Raw genomic sequence first — 14,532 nt, forward strand, 5'->3', positions numbered from 1 at the left:
AATGATTTGAGATAGACAATTGTTACGCCCATTTACAAATGAGCAAACTGAGAAACTGAGAGATTAAGTTAATTAGCTAAAGGCTACACAAATAGGAAGTGATGGAGCTGGATTTCAGACCCAAAACTGCCTACAACTCCAGAATCTGCATTCTACCCTACTGCCTACATGCTTATTGAATCTCTAAATGACTCTTTGGACATTCTCAAAATAAGAAGTTACCAAAATGGTATTTATTAATCTCTATTATCATAAAAAATCTTACTTACATTTACTATAACAATGATACATTTCTCTATCTTAAGAGTTTTAGGTCCCAAAGAGACCTATGGGGTAAATTTAACCAATCCTCTCAATTCTACAAATAAGGAACTGAGCTATCCCAGGTTCAATTGAGCTACACTAAAACACCAATGGTTCTCTTAAAAATTTTAAAAAGGAACCTCTTTGCCTATACCTATTGATGATGCTGATAATCAAAGTTTGAAATAAAATTATGATATACTAAAAAGATGGTATAGACCTACCCGGGATTTGACACAAAAGGTTGGAATGTTTTCAAACCTCACTTACTAACTTTGTTGCTGGATAACTTGGAAAAAATCAAATGGCTTCCTAAACACTGGCTATTTCGCTCTCCCTTAATAATTCTTAAAATATCTAAGGTATGTCCTGGTTTAAAGGTATCCTTAGTGGATTAATTTTATTTAAAAAACTAGTCATTCAAAACTGAAATTTAATTTTTTTGCAAGCAGAAGTAAAACCTTTCTAAAAGTAACTGAAAACAAAAACACTGCCCGAAAAGCAAAAATTAGGCAAAATCAATTATAGAATAAGGCTAATATCAACCATTGGCTAAAAGTAACAGACAGAAAATTTGGCTTCTGGTTGTGTTCATTGGTTTACTTTTATCCTCCATCTTCAATAAGATTATTTTTTTCCATAATCAGCTAATGATCATTTGGATAAGTTTATTTATTTATTTTGAGAGAGAGAGAGAGAGAAAGGGAGAGAGAGAATCCCAAGCAGGCTCCACACTGTGAGTGTGGAACCCAACACAGTGCTTGAACCCATTAACTGTAAGATCATGACCTGAACCAAAATCAAGACTTGGACACTTAACCAACTGAGCCACCCAGGAGCCCCTGGAAAATTAATTTTTTTAAAAAAGACCAATTATTTCTACTGTAAAATGACAAATGGAAATGAAATCTTACTCAGAAGAAAAAGTCTTCAATCTCATTAAGAATAGTAAAAGAAATACAGATTCACATGAAATATCAGGTTTACATTATGAAACTGAATAAGATCAAAGATTTTCCCCCCAATTCTCAATGCTGGTGGGGGTTTGAGAAAACAAGTTTACATGATGTTTTGACAATACTAAGAAATAAACTAAGGCAGTCTTTTGGGAGATCATTTGACAATATCTCTTTAAATAAGACGCGTTTATTTGACACAGCAACTTCACTTCCAGGAATGTAACCTCACATTGCCTCACATGCAAAGGCTTGCCTATAATGATATTGATATGAGGGATGTTTATAATAACAAGGAAGGAAGGAAGGAAGGAAGGAAGGAAGGAAGGAAGGAAGGAAGGAAGAGGGGAAAAGAGGAAATTAAAGAAATCAAAATGTCCACTGATAGGAACTGGTTAAATAAATAAATATGATACACTGCATTCATAAAAAGCAGTATTATTTTTCCATTAAAAGTGATGCTGTGGATAAATACTACTGAGGTGGAAATCATTCACATGTGTTACTAGATTTAAAAAAAAAAACAGTACAGGGGCGCCTGGGTGGCGCAGTCGGTTAAGCGTCCGACTTCAGCCAGGTCACGATCTCGCGGTCCGTGAGTTCGAGCCCCGCGTCAGGCTCTGGGCTGATGGCTCGGAGCCTGGAGCCTGTTTCCGATTCTGTGTCTCCCTCTCTCTCTGCCCCTCCCCGGTTCATGCTCTGTCTCTCTCTGTCCCAAAAATAAATAAAAAAAAGTTGAAAAAAAAAAAAATTAAAAAAAAAAAAAAAACAGTACAAAAGTGTTTACAATTGTATGTTTCCATTTATATGAGGTTTGAGAACAGGCAAAACCATCTGTAGCAACAGACATCAGAACAGAGGTTGCCTGGGAGAGTGGAGAGCAGATGAAGAGAGTAGAGACTGATTTGAAAAGAGGTAAGGGAAATTTCTAGAGTGACGGAAATGTTCTAATCTTGGAATATGGCTTGAGGGAGAGGTCAGGGACAGAGTGGGTATACATTTGCCAAAATTCATCAAAATGTACACTTAACATCTATACATTCCATTCTATGTAAAGTATATATTAATTTATAAGGAACAAAACCCCTAAATGTACAACATGATTTATCATTAATAAAAATAATGTTTTGTACATGTACCTGCAGGAAAGGATTTGGGGTTTTTTAATTTATTAATTTAATTTTTGAGAGAGAGAGTGCATATACACATGCACATGAGTGGGGGAGGGGCAGAGGGAAAGAGAGAATCCAAGCTGGGCATGGAGCCTGATGCAGGGCTCAATCTCATGCCTGTAAAATCACGACCTGAGCCAAAATCAAGAGTTGCATGCTTAACCAACTAAGCCACCCAGGCACCCCTTTGGGTGGTGAAACTGCAGAATTTTCTTTTCACATTCTTTTTTTTTTAAAAACTTGTCAATGAGTATAATAACAGTTAAAATAAATACACAAATGTATCCAACTGTGTTTCAATGAACCTCTCTTACCTTTAATCTGGATATTCCCTCCCCCTTTCCCAAGGTAGCATGTGAATTACCCAAAGCATCATGGAGCCACACCAGGGTTCAGAGTGGTCTACATTCCCATGGAGGGATACCACTGCAGTCTCACCCTTTGTAAAGGTCCTTCGCAGGACTTCCTGGCCATACTCACTGGTCATTTGCCTCATTCTGCAGACAACTTCAAATGCCAACATTACACAAGAATTTAGTCATTTGGAGGCATGAGTTGGGTAGATTTTATTTCTAGAACCCAGATTCCTCTCAGGTCCAGAGGAGAAAGCTTTAAATTACTGAGGACAATGCAAACACTTTGTTCCTTTGCATGTGTCCTGCCAAGCTTCTAAGAATGATTTTGCCATTAGTTCCAGCCCATAAGCAGCCCAGCCCGAGCCCCACCCCTGCAGGAGGCCTATTACAGATAAGTCAGTGTTCATGGGACAGGAAAGCCTTCTGTGCCAGGTGTGCTCCCCAGAAAGGCTGGGCGTCTGCCACCTCTTAATGGTAGTAGCTCATGTTCACATGCAGCCCACAAATGCTCTGCTGGGTGGTTAACCATGCAGGCACAATTACCTACTAACAATAACAGTACAAACAACCACGGGGCAGTTCCCTGATGGGTGGAAGAGAGAGGAAATAGGCACAAGAAGGTGAAACATAATTACATTCCTCTTCCTTAAAACCCCTGCAGGATGGATACAACCTGAGAATTTAGGTAAATGGGAACAAATGAAAACAGAAATCAGGCTTTTCCTTGGGATACAGCCAAAGAAGGTGGAAAACAAATGGTGCTAAGAATAGCTCAACAACCCAACAACCAACCTGGTTCTAGACCATGGGGAAAGCCAAGTACCCACAGCATCTCTAGCCTGCTGAACAGTTTGCCAAAAATGCCCCACAGGACCATCAGACATACCTGGTCTCAAACTGAATGTCCTTTCATTGCTCCCACCTGTTACTTCGGTTGCAAAGCTCCCATCTCAGTGAATCACACTCCAATCTGCCCCTTTACCAGAGCCAGAACTTAGAAGCCATTTAAACCTCCTCCGTCTTCATCTGCCACATACAATTAACTATCAGGTCCTGTAGATTTTACCCTTCTAAATATCTTTCTGATCAGCCTTTCCCTCCAGTTCATGCCAACTGTCACAAAACCTATTCTCCAATTTACTGCCTGAATGACCTTCCTAAATTGCAAATCTGATCATGTCATTGATTTATTCCAGTCCTTCTATGACTCTCCATTGCCTACCCAGATGTTTCTTGAGACAGTGTCAAGTGCCTTCACTACTAAGTATTTAAATACATGAAATCATGGGGTTTAATACAGCAAAGTAGGAGGCAGTATGGACCTGGAAAAGACCTGTCCCACTTAAAGGCACTCATTTTTATTTTTGAGAGAGAGAAAGGGAGCAAGGGAGGGTCAGAGAGGGAGAATCTTTTTTTTTAAGTTTATTTATTTATTTGTTTATTTTGAGAGAGAATGCAAACACAAGCAACAGTGGGGTAGAGAGAGAATCCCAAGCAGGTTTCACACCCTACAGTGAGCCCAAAGCAGGGCTCAATCTCACCACAGTGGTATCACAACCTGAGCCAAAATCAAAAATCCAATGCTTAACTGACTGAGCCACCCAGGCACGGGGAAAGGGAAGAAGGGAGAGAAGGAGGGGGGGAGAAAAAAGGGAGAGAGAGAGACAGAGGGAGAGACAGGGGGAGGGGGGGGAGAGAGAGAGAGAGAGAGAGAGAGAGAGAGAGAGAGAGAGAGAATCTTAACAAGTTTCCCACCCAAAGCGAAACCAACGTGGAGCTCAATCTCACAACCACAAGATCATACCCTGAGCCAAAATCAAGAGTCAGATGCTTAACCAACTGAGCCACCCAGGTGCCCCAACCTGAAATGGTTTTAAAACAGCTGTGCCAACCTAGTAAAACTCTTACTGAGATCACTTTGATACTCCCGGTCCTTACAGTAGACTCCAAACTCCCCAGCCTGTGATATGGCTGATGCCTGCTTCTTTGGCTTCATCTACAACTATTCTCAGCAAGTAGCTTTCCTTTTCCTGAGGATTCTCTTTCACACAGCAGTGCCTTTAAACTTGACCTTCCCTTAGCCTGGGCCCCTCTTCTTTCTCTGCTTTGACTGAAAACTCTCATTTCATGACCTCTGCTGCCAGCCTTCCTGGAGCCCTGGGGAGAGTTGTACCCTGGACATACAGCTCTTATAGTTCTTCTTTCTCAGCTTGTAAATATTTATTTTTTTCCCTGCGCTAGTTAGTACTTAGGGGACTTGTCCTATAATTGCACAAATTATATGTTACAAAAGGAACAGCAAGATTTCCTCCCCAACATTTTAAAAAGGACTGAGAAAATATTGTTTGCACCACAGAATACATTTTTATGCTATTGGTTTTGTTTGTTTGTTTGAGAGGGGTAGTGAGAGAGACGGAGAGCGAGCGAGCACGTGAGTGGGGGGGGGGGGCAGAGAGTGAGCGAATCTTATGCAGTCTCCACTCTCAGCGAGGAGGCCGACATAAGACTTGATCTGGCAACCGTGAAATCATGAACTGAGCTAAAATCAAGAGTCAGACCTTTAACTGACTGAGCCACCCAGGTGCCCCTCACAGAATACATTTTTTTAAAAACTTTTGGGGCGCCTGGGTGGCTCAGTCAGTTAAGCGTCTGACTTCAGCTCAAGTCACGATCTCATGGTTCATGAGTTCGAGCCCTGCGTAGGGCTCTGTGCTGACAGCTCGGAGCTTGGAGCCTGCTCAGGTTCTGTGTCTCCCTCTCTCTCTGCCCCTCCCCTGCTCACACTCTGTCTCTCTCTCAAAAATAAATAAACATTAAAATTTTTTTTTTTAATATTTATGCGTGTCCTTGGAGAGCTAATGGAGATTTTTACAGGACCTCCAAATATGTACCATGCTCTGTCTTTATGCAGTCTCTGCCTGCTAAACCTTTACTGAATATGATATTACAACACTCTTATGCCAGAAAAGCTGCTTTAGGTCTTAATCAATTTCACAAAATGTTAATGGGGTAATAATGATCATTACCATGAATTTTTAGTGTTAAAAAGAAAGAAAGGGAAAAAGACACTGCTACATGCTCCAGTGCCTTTTAAAAAGTCACTCTAAGAAATAAAAGGGAACTCAACTGCACTCCCACAATTGGGTCACAAGCTCCATTGGCTGAAGTAGTTGAGTGCTCAGTTACATGAAATAGTTCTGTTTCTCAGAACTTGTCCAAAGGGATCTCCCCTGCCTGCAGAGATAGAAGTAAGGAAAAAAGAATCTTTCCTATACCTTTAAGTTTGACCTGCCCCATTTTCCCCTCCCTTCCTGTCCCTTGATTTAAGCCATTGGGGAGGTATGGAAATAAAATGGGAAGCTGGCAAGGGACGAGATTTTGAAGGATGAAGGGGAGGGCAGTGGTGGGGACTTACGAGGTATGTATGTCTGTTGTGGCCAAGGTTACATGAAGTCAACCGCAAAGCTCCAGTAATCTCACCACTTCCTACTTTACACAGTAACAGGCTGAGCTCAGGCTGGACTTAAAACTGAGTGGTCTGTAGTGAACTCACCTGTTATACACCAGTTTCTCCCAGAATATTATATATATTTTTATCATTATTGTTGAGATTTTAAGTGTGTTTATTCTTATTAACCAATGTGAAAACAATTTACTTAGTACTGGGCTGAAAAAAAAAAAACCACAAACAGACTCCATTCTAATATAAAAATGAACATGCTCATGATAGAAAATTGGAAAAATACAGCTAAATGTAAAGAAAAAAAATTCACCTATATTCAAAGATCTTTATATAATTGGGACTCTATTAGATTTACTTTTAACACTTAAAAAACTAACTTTGTAACAAGCTCTTGCCTTGTTTTTAGAAGCTACTTAAGCATTGTTTTTTATAGCTACACAGTACTCTTGGAAGTGGATATATTGTAGTTTATATAACCATGTCTCTACTACTAGGCAATAAGCTTGTATCAAATTTATTTTGGATTAATAATATGGATTTAAACCTTTCAATAGCTGTCAATACCAGCAATGAATAAATGAGAACTCTCCAAACAAGGTGGAGGCAGCAGGAGGGGAACAGATCAGGAAGCATTTTAGTCACTGGTTTCCTTTAGTCAAAAAAAAAAAAACAAAAAACAAAAAAAAAAAACCAAAAAACAAAAACAGGTACAATATCACTGAATTCTAAACAAAAGCAGGAAGTAATCTGAAATTTCCTCAAGAATAAAGTATTTCATAAGCTTCTGTTGACTTGAAGGTGGGACCAGTTCTAGGAAGGCTTTGGGGGAAGAGAGGAGTGTTGGATAAGGAGCACAAATACACGAAAGATGGTATAAAGACATGAAGTTGGGAAAAAGAACACTAGTTCTTAACAGGACACTGTTAACTCTTAGCAGACTTTTCCACCCATTATGGCTTTTAATGGGGACTAGACTCTGAGAAGCTTGCCACAAGTCCTTAAATCTCGGAAGAACACTGGGGCACCTGGGTGGCTCAGTGGGTTAAGTTTCTGACTCTTGATGTCAGCTCAGGTTATGATCTCATGGTTCATGGGATCAAGCCTTACATTAGGCTCCAAGCTGACAGCACAGAGCCTGCTTGAGATTCTCTCTCTCCCCTTCTCTCTTCCTCTCCCCCCACCAAAATAAATAAATAAACTTAAAAAGAAAAAAATTTTTAAATCTTGGACACTTTCTTTAACACAAATTTTAACAGCCATTTGTTAACAGTGATCCCCTACCTACCCTACGTGTCTTTTCACCACATCATTCACCTTTTCCATGCCCCCCAGACTTTACCAGAAACAGATTCAACAAGGCGCTGGAATCACCACTGTGGAATGCTTTTAAAGTGAAATAGAATTTAAAGTCTTCCTAAAACCCAATTTCCCCAGACCTTTGTGTCAATCTAGGGAAAATGAAATGCTATGTATCATTATATTTTTATTTAATTTTCACTTAAATCAATTTTTTCTTAAAAAGTTATCTTAAAATTTTGAATTCACTCTACATGCTTTGCCCAAAATGTTTCCAATTATTTATTGTCACACTCTGTCTTCACAAAACCCTGAGAGATGGACAGGGCAGGTATTATTACCTTTATTTCAGAAATAAGAAAACAGATGAAGAGAGTAAAGATGCTGCCACCAGAACCCAGATGTGTTGTCTTCTGGCCCAGGGTATCTTTTCCTACACAATATACTGTCACAGTGGCTTTGGCAGAGAGCATTGTTGGAGAGTCTGTGGAGACATGATTTGTGTTTCTGTGATCAGGTATCTCAAAGCAGTTTTGTTCTTATTTCAAACCTGACATAAAAACCCTGAGTTTTTCCTGAGGCATATATAGATGTATTCTGTTTTAAAATATCTCCAAGCTTCTTCAAATCTGGATTTTAAAAAATTTTTACCTAATTAAGCCACATAGAGGTAGGAACCAAAGATAATTTTAGCATTCATTTTTCCAAATAGTTAACAGGGATAAAGATAAATCTTTACATAAGTAACATACTTGAAAGACTATGTTGAGGGGCACCTGGGTGGCTTAGTCAGTTGAGCCTTGATTTCAGCTCAGGTCATGGCCTCGCGGTTTGTAAGATTGAGCTCTGCATCGGGCTCTGCGGTGACAGCCTGCTCTCTCCCTCTGCCCCTCTCCCCACTGGTGCTCTCCTTCTCTCTCTAAAACAACAACAACAACAAAAACTATTTTGAGGTTTAAAATGACAAAACTAGGAAATGCAAATGTGTCTCTTAAAAGCAGAAAAATCTACACTATATGTGGTTTAAATTAAATAAGTGAATATTTATCTTAATGTACCAAGTTCTGTTAAATAAGGGAGAACAGTTCTTTTCTTCCTTCCTTTCTTCCTCTTTCCTTTTATTCTCTTTTCTTTCTTTCTCATTCTTTTTCTTTCTTTTTTTAAATAACCAGTTTTATAAAGGCTCAGCCTAAAAAATTCATCAATAGGAAATGCATCTATATGCATGTGTAAGGCTGCTTGCCTTTTAAAATAATGACTTTTTTATAAAGCTGGAATGTTAAAAGAGTCTTGAAGAACACACAACTGAAATAGAACATATTTTCTATATATCATACTTTAATGTATCATTGATTTTCTTTTTAAAAATGAAAGGAAAAGTGATATTGCAAGCTTCTTTCATTAGGGATGAGGAGGTCTGTGTATGTGTACATATGTATACACATGTTCATGTCTGTTGTTGAAGAGCAGTTTCCAAGACCCCTCAACTCTCCTCTGAATTGGTTACATTTAGCACTTGACCACATTGAATTTAACTCTTTACTCCAGACTGGACTTGTATTGTTCATGTTTCCTGAAAAACCTGTAATATCTTAAGGTTAAGAAGCCTGTCTTGTATTTCTTTTGTATCCTCCACAGTGCCTGCCACAATGTTTGTATTAGGTTTAAAGATGGGGCATCTGGGGGTGCCTGGGTGGCTCAGTCAGTTAAGTGTCCGACTTCAGCTCAGATCATGATCTCATGGTCTGTGAGTTTGAGCTCCGTGTCGGGCTCTGGGCTGACAGCTCAGAGCCTGGAGCCTGCTTTGCATTCTGTGTCTCCCTCTCTCTCTGTCCTGCCCCTGCTCATGGTCTGTCTCTCTCTGTCTCAAAAATAAAAACATTAAAAAAATTGTTTTTTAAAAGATGGGGCGTCTGGCTGGCTCAGTTGGTGGAGCTCGCAACTCTTGATATCAGGGTTGTGAGTTCAAGCCCCACATTGGGTATGGAGATTGCTTAAATATCAAATCTTTTTTAGGGCACATGGATGCCTCAGTCGATTGAGTGTTCGACTCTTGATTTCGGTTCAGGTCATCATCTCATGGTTAATGGGATCAAGCTCCGCATCAGTCTCTGCACTGATGGCATGGAGCCTGCTTGGGATTCTCTCTCTCCCTCTTTTTCTGCCCCTCCTCCAACTTGCTCTCTCTCTCTCAAAATAAATAAATAAACTTAAAATCATTTTCTTTTTTTTGAAAGAAAGAAATGCACCCAATGTTCCATGAGAACCAGTCCTATTAACCATCCAATCTTTGAAATAAATTGTTTTCATTCTCTAACTATAAAACTAAATGCTAATATTATTTTGTGGAACATCTTGACACCATAATAATCTGCATTTATATGATATGGTTGCAAATATTATTATTATTGTGAAAAATACTATTTTTGTGCTTGCTCTCTGGATATTTTAAGGTCTCAGACATAATTTTATAAATGTAGTAAACAGGAGTAAGTAAGTAATAGCATAGAGTCCACAATCCCCGAATCTCTAGTAGATTGCATTTAAGGGTATGGAGAGACCCCCCAGGAGGGAGAGTTGCAGACATCATAGAGTCATCTGGGAACTCAGACACTTTAATTTTTTTTTTTTAACGTTTATTTATTTTTGAGACAGAGTGAGACAGAGCATGAACGGGGGAGGGGCAGAGAGAGAGGGAGACACAGAATCAGAAGCAGGCTCCAGGCTCTGAGCCATCAGCCCAGAGCCTGACGCAGGGCTCGAACTCACGGACCGTGAGATCGTGACCTGGGCCGAAGTCGGACGTCTAACCGACTGAGCCACCCAGGCACCCCTCAGACACTTTAACTCATACCAGAATATAGCACTGCTACAGAGAAACCTCTTGTCTTAGCCAAGTCTAAAATCAATTCCTTTCGAAGCAACAGGTATTTACTAAAACTACTTTTGTTGTATTCTTTCTTTCCCTCTTTCCTAATTCCAGGCAGTTTCCGCCCCTACATCTGGATTCTGATTTACAACCTTATGACCAGCTCATGACTGGTAATAATCTTATTCTTGAGCCCTGCACCTGGATTATTGACCAGGCCACCTGATTCCAACTTTGCCTCTAACTTTCTAACAGCAGATCCAGATGCCGATTGCCCTTGTCTGGGATTTATAGGTGGGTCCATTTCATGTAGCAGTTCTTAATATTTTTGAGGGGTTCCTTGAGAATGTATGAAAACTATGAACTCATCCACTCCAAAAAAAAAATGTACATTTATACACACACAAAGATTTGCATACAATTTCAAGAGGTTCATGATCCTACAGAAGCCACTTTCAAGGGGCTTCTGTTGGTAGTAACCTGCAGTGTAAAAAAAAATAATAATAATAACCTATAAAACAATGCAATCTGGGAGCGCCTGGGTGGCTCAGTCGGTTAAGCATCCGAGTTCGGCTCAGGTCACAATCTCGCGGTCCGTGAGTTCGAGCCCCGCGTCAGGCTCTGGGCTGATGGCTCAGAGCCTGGAGCCTGTTTCCGATTCTGTGTCTCCCTCTCTCTCTGCCCCTCCCCCGTTCATGCTCTGTCTCTCTCTGTCTCAAAAATAAATAAACGTTAAAAAAAAAAAATTTAGAAAAAATAAAAAAATTAAAAAAAAAAACAATGCAATCTGTAAAATAAAGGATCAATTTTTATGCCCACCAATGAATAACTTCCTTTCAACTTTTAGATAGAAGGGAGAAGGAGATAAATACAGCTATCCAGAACTAAATTAATAAACTTCTATGGTTCTTTCTAACCCTGATAAACTAAGTTTCTAAACAGCCACAAAAATTCAAAGCCCTCCTCTGTTTCAGTCACCATAAACAGATGGAATTAATTCTGGGTGGAGTTTGAGAAAAGCTAGCACTTGTCTTTATCACTTCCAAGATTTTTCTTCTAAAAAATCACCAAAGTAATATATGTACATTGAAGAAACGTTGGAGAGTGAGGAAGAGCATCAATAAGAGTTTTAAGTCACTCACAATCCTAGCACTAAAGATACCTAACTGTCAATATTTTAATGTACAAATTTCCAGTCTTTTTTTATTCATATTTGTTAGACTGCCAGGACACCTTTCCTTAAAGTTCTCCTTCCAGTTCAAGTTCTCCTTTTATAGAAGGACCTGTTGTGTGTTCAAAGATTTAGTTCAATCTTTAGGGATGTAAGACACTTCTAGACTACCTAAGACGCCCTAGGCCTATACATGTCTGCACTCTGACTACAGATTCACCCGCCAGTCTCTTCATTTATACACAGTGTGGACTCTAGCTGAAGGCAAGGATCTATCAGAGATTGATATCGTGTCTTATGATTATTAGGTCTGCCATCAATGTTTGTCATTGTGATAATTAGTTTTGAAATTCTATTGACTGAGTTGAACATTTGGCTCCACTGCCACCTTCTAGTCTTGTGAACTGGGCAAGTTATATAACTCATCTGTGCCTCAATATTCTCATCTGTAAAATGGGCACATTGGTGGAGAATAAATGAGTTCATACCTATAAAGTATGATGACACAGGGTGTCACCTAGGAAGCACTCAGGAGATGCTATCATTTCTATTCTTTCTATATTATTGTTATCATTATCATGAGGTTTTCTGGTTTGTTAGTTCTGCTCTGTCACTGTTGGTCCAGTCATCTAGTCTACTCTACCCTAGCAAACTCTCCGTAGACCTCAATGATTTTGCCTCAGAGTTTTTCAAGCACATTCCTTTATTCAGTTGATACTTTTTGAGAATGACTATGTGCAGGCCCTACAATTGGCTTTAGATACACCAAAGACCTGTCCTTGGAGTCTCTTAGGAGCAACAGATAAGTAACATAACATAACATAACATAACATAACATAACATAACACAACACAACATAAAAATAACATAACAAAAATAACATAACATAAAACAAAACAAAGTAGATGGGGGGGGAGAGGAGAAAGTAGGGAGGAGGGCACTTGTTGGGATGAGCACTGGATGTTGTATGGAAACCAACTGACAATAAATTGTATTTTTAAAAATTAAAGTAAAATAAAACAAAACAAAGTAAAATAAAATTAAATTAAATAAGTATTTTAATTCCAAGTGATGAGTGTGACCACGGAAGAAGTACAGGGGACCTAAAGAAGGATGGCAACCAGACTTTGCAGGAGGAGGGAGGTAATGCCTAATCCCTCTCTAAATTGAGTCCTGAAGCAGGAGTTAGCCAAAGAGGTGACAGCCAGAGAGAGAGGTTATGGTTGGAAAATAAGAGATTGGACTATGAGCTCTAAGATCACTTCCAGTTCAAAACTGTAGGACTCTGCTGTCCACCCCGTGTGGAAACCCACTTGACCCTTCCTGCTACTTGCCTAAACCCCTGCCAAATGTGATTTTAGCTTCAGGCAGCAAAAGGGATATTTGGGGAAAGCATGAGCTGCCATTAATGCTCACTAAAGCAGCCACGCTTTTTTTCTTTTATATGTGCAACTGATATATTCTCAGCATTATGTTAAATGCTATAAAAACTGTGCTTCTAAAAAGTCCCCTCTTCCAACCGAACCACCAGCCCTAAGTCCCACCTAAAAAGAAATTCCACAGTGATGTCTCTGGTACTTTGTGGTCCTTGCAACATTTCACTCACAGAGTCCCCCTCAGAATCTCTTGTAGGGCTGGTTTAATGGTGATGAATTCCTTCAGTTTTTGTTTGTTTGGGAAAACCTTTATCTCTCCTTCTATTCTGAATGATAGACTTGCTGCTTGGCTGCATATTTTTTTCTGTTCATCACATTGAAGATTTCCTACCATTCTTTTCTGGCCTGCCAATTTTCAGTAGATAGGTCTGCTACTAGCCTTATGTGTCTACCTTTGTATGTTAGGGCCTGTTTATCCCTAGCTGCTCTCAGAATTCTCTCTTTATCCTTGTATTTTGCCAGTTCCACTGTGATATGTCGTGAAGATCGATACGAGTCACGTCTGAATGGAGTTCCCTGTGCCTCTTGGATTTCAATGCCTGTTTCCTTCCCAAGATCAGGGAAGTTCAAAGGCATCAAAATTAGCAAAGATGAGGTTAAGCTTTCACTTTTTGCAGATGACATGATATTATACATGGAAAACCCGACAGACTCCACCAAAAGTCTGCTAGAACTGATACACAAATTCAGCAAAGTCACAGGATAAAAAATTAAAGTACAGAAACCAGTTGCATTCTTATACACTAATAATGAAGCAACAGAAAGACAAATAGAGAAACTGATCCCATTCACAACTGCACCAAGAATCATAAAATACCTAGGAATAAGCCTAACCAAAGACGTAAAAGATCTGTATGCTGAAAACTATAGAAAGCTCATGAAGAAAATTGAAGAAGATACAAAGAAATGGAAAAACATTCTGTGCTCATGGATTGGAAGAATAAATACTGTTAAAATGTCAATACTACCCAAAGCTATCTACACATTCAATGCAGTCCCAATAAAAATTGCACCAGCATTCTTCTTGAAGCTAGAATAAGCAATCCAGAAATTTGTATGGAACCACAGAAGACCCCGAATAGCCAAAGTGATATTGAAGAAGACACCAAAGTGGGAGGCATCACAATCCCAGACTTTAGCCTCTACTACAAAGCTGTAATCATCAAGACAGCATGGTATTGGCACAAAAAGAGACACACAGACCAATGGAATAGAATAGAGACTCCAGAATTGGACCCACAAAAGTACGGCCAAATAATCTTTGACAAAAAGCAGGAAAGAATACCCAATGGAAAAAAGACAGTCTCTTTAACAAATGGTGCTGGGAGAACTGGACAGCAACATGCAGAAGAATGAAACTAGACCACTTTCTTACACCATTCACAAAAATAAACTCAAAATGGATGAAGGACCTGAATGTGAGACAGGAAACCATCAAAACCTTAGAGGAGAAAGCAGGAAAAAACCTTTCTGACCTCAGCCACAGCAATTTCTTACTTGACACATCCCC

The 14,532-nt window shown here is 39.4% G+C and overlaps 1 protein-coding gene across 2 annotated transcripts in view; it reads right to left on the reverse strand.

Moving 5' to 3' along the window:
• LOC132693961 (uncharacterized) overlaps positions 1-14,532 on the reverse strand; it is a 183,854-nt gene that overhangs the window by 160,950 nt on the left and 8,372 nt on the right. The window lies entirely within an intron of this gene.

This window comes from Panthera onca, chromosome B4 (genome assembly GCF_046562875.1).
Source record: "Panthera onca isolate mPanOnc1 chromosome B4, mPanOnc1 haplotype 2, whole genome shotgun sequence".
NCBI lineage: Eukaryota > Metazoa > Chordata > Mammalia > Carnivora > Felidae > Panthera > Panthera onca.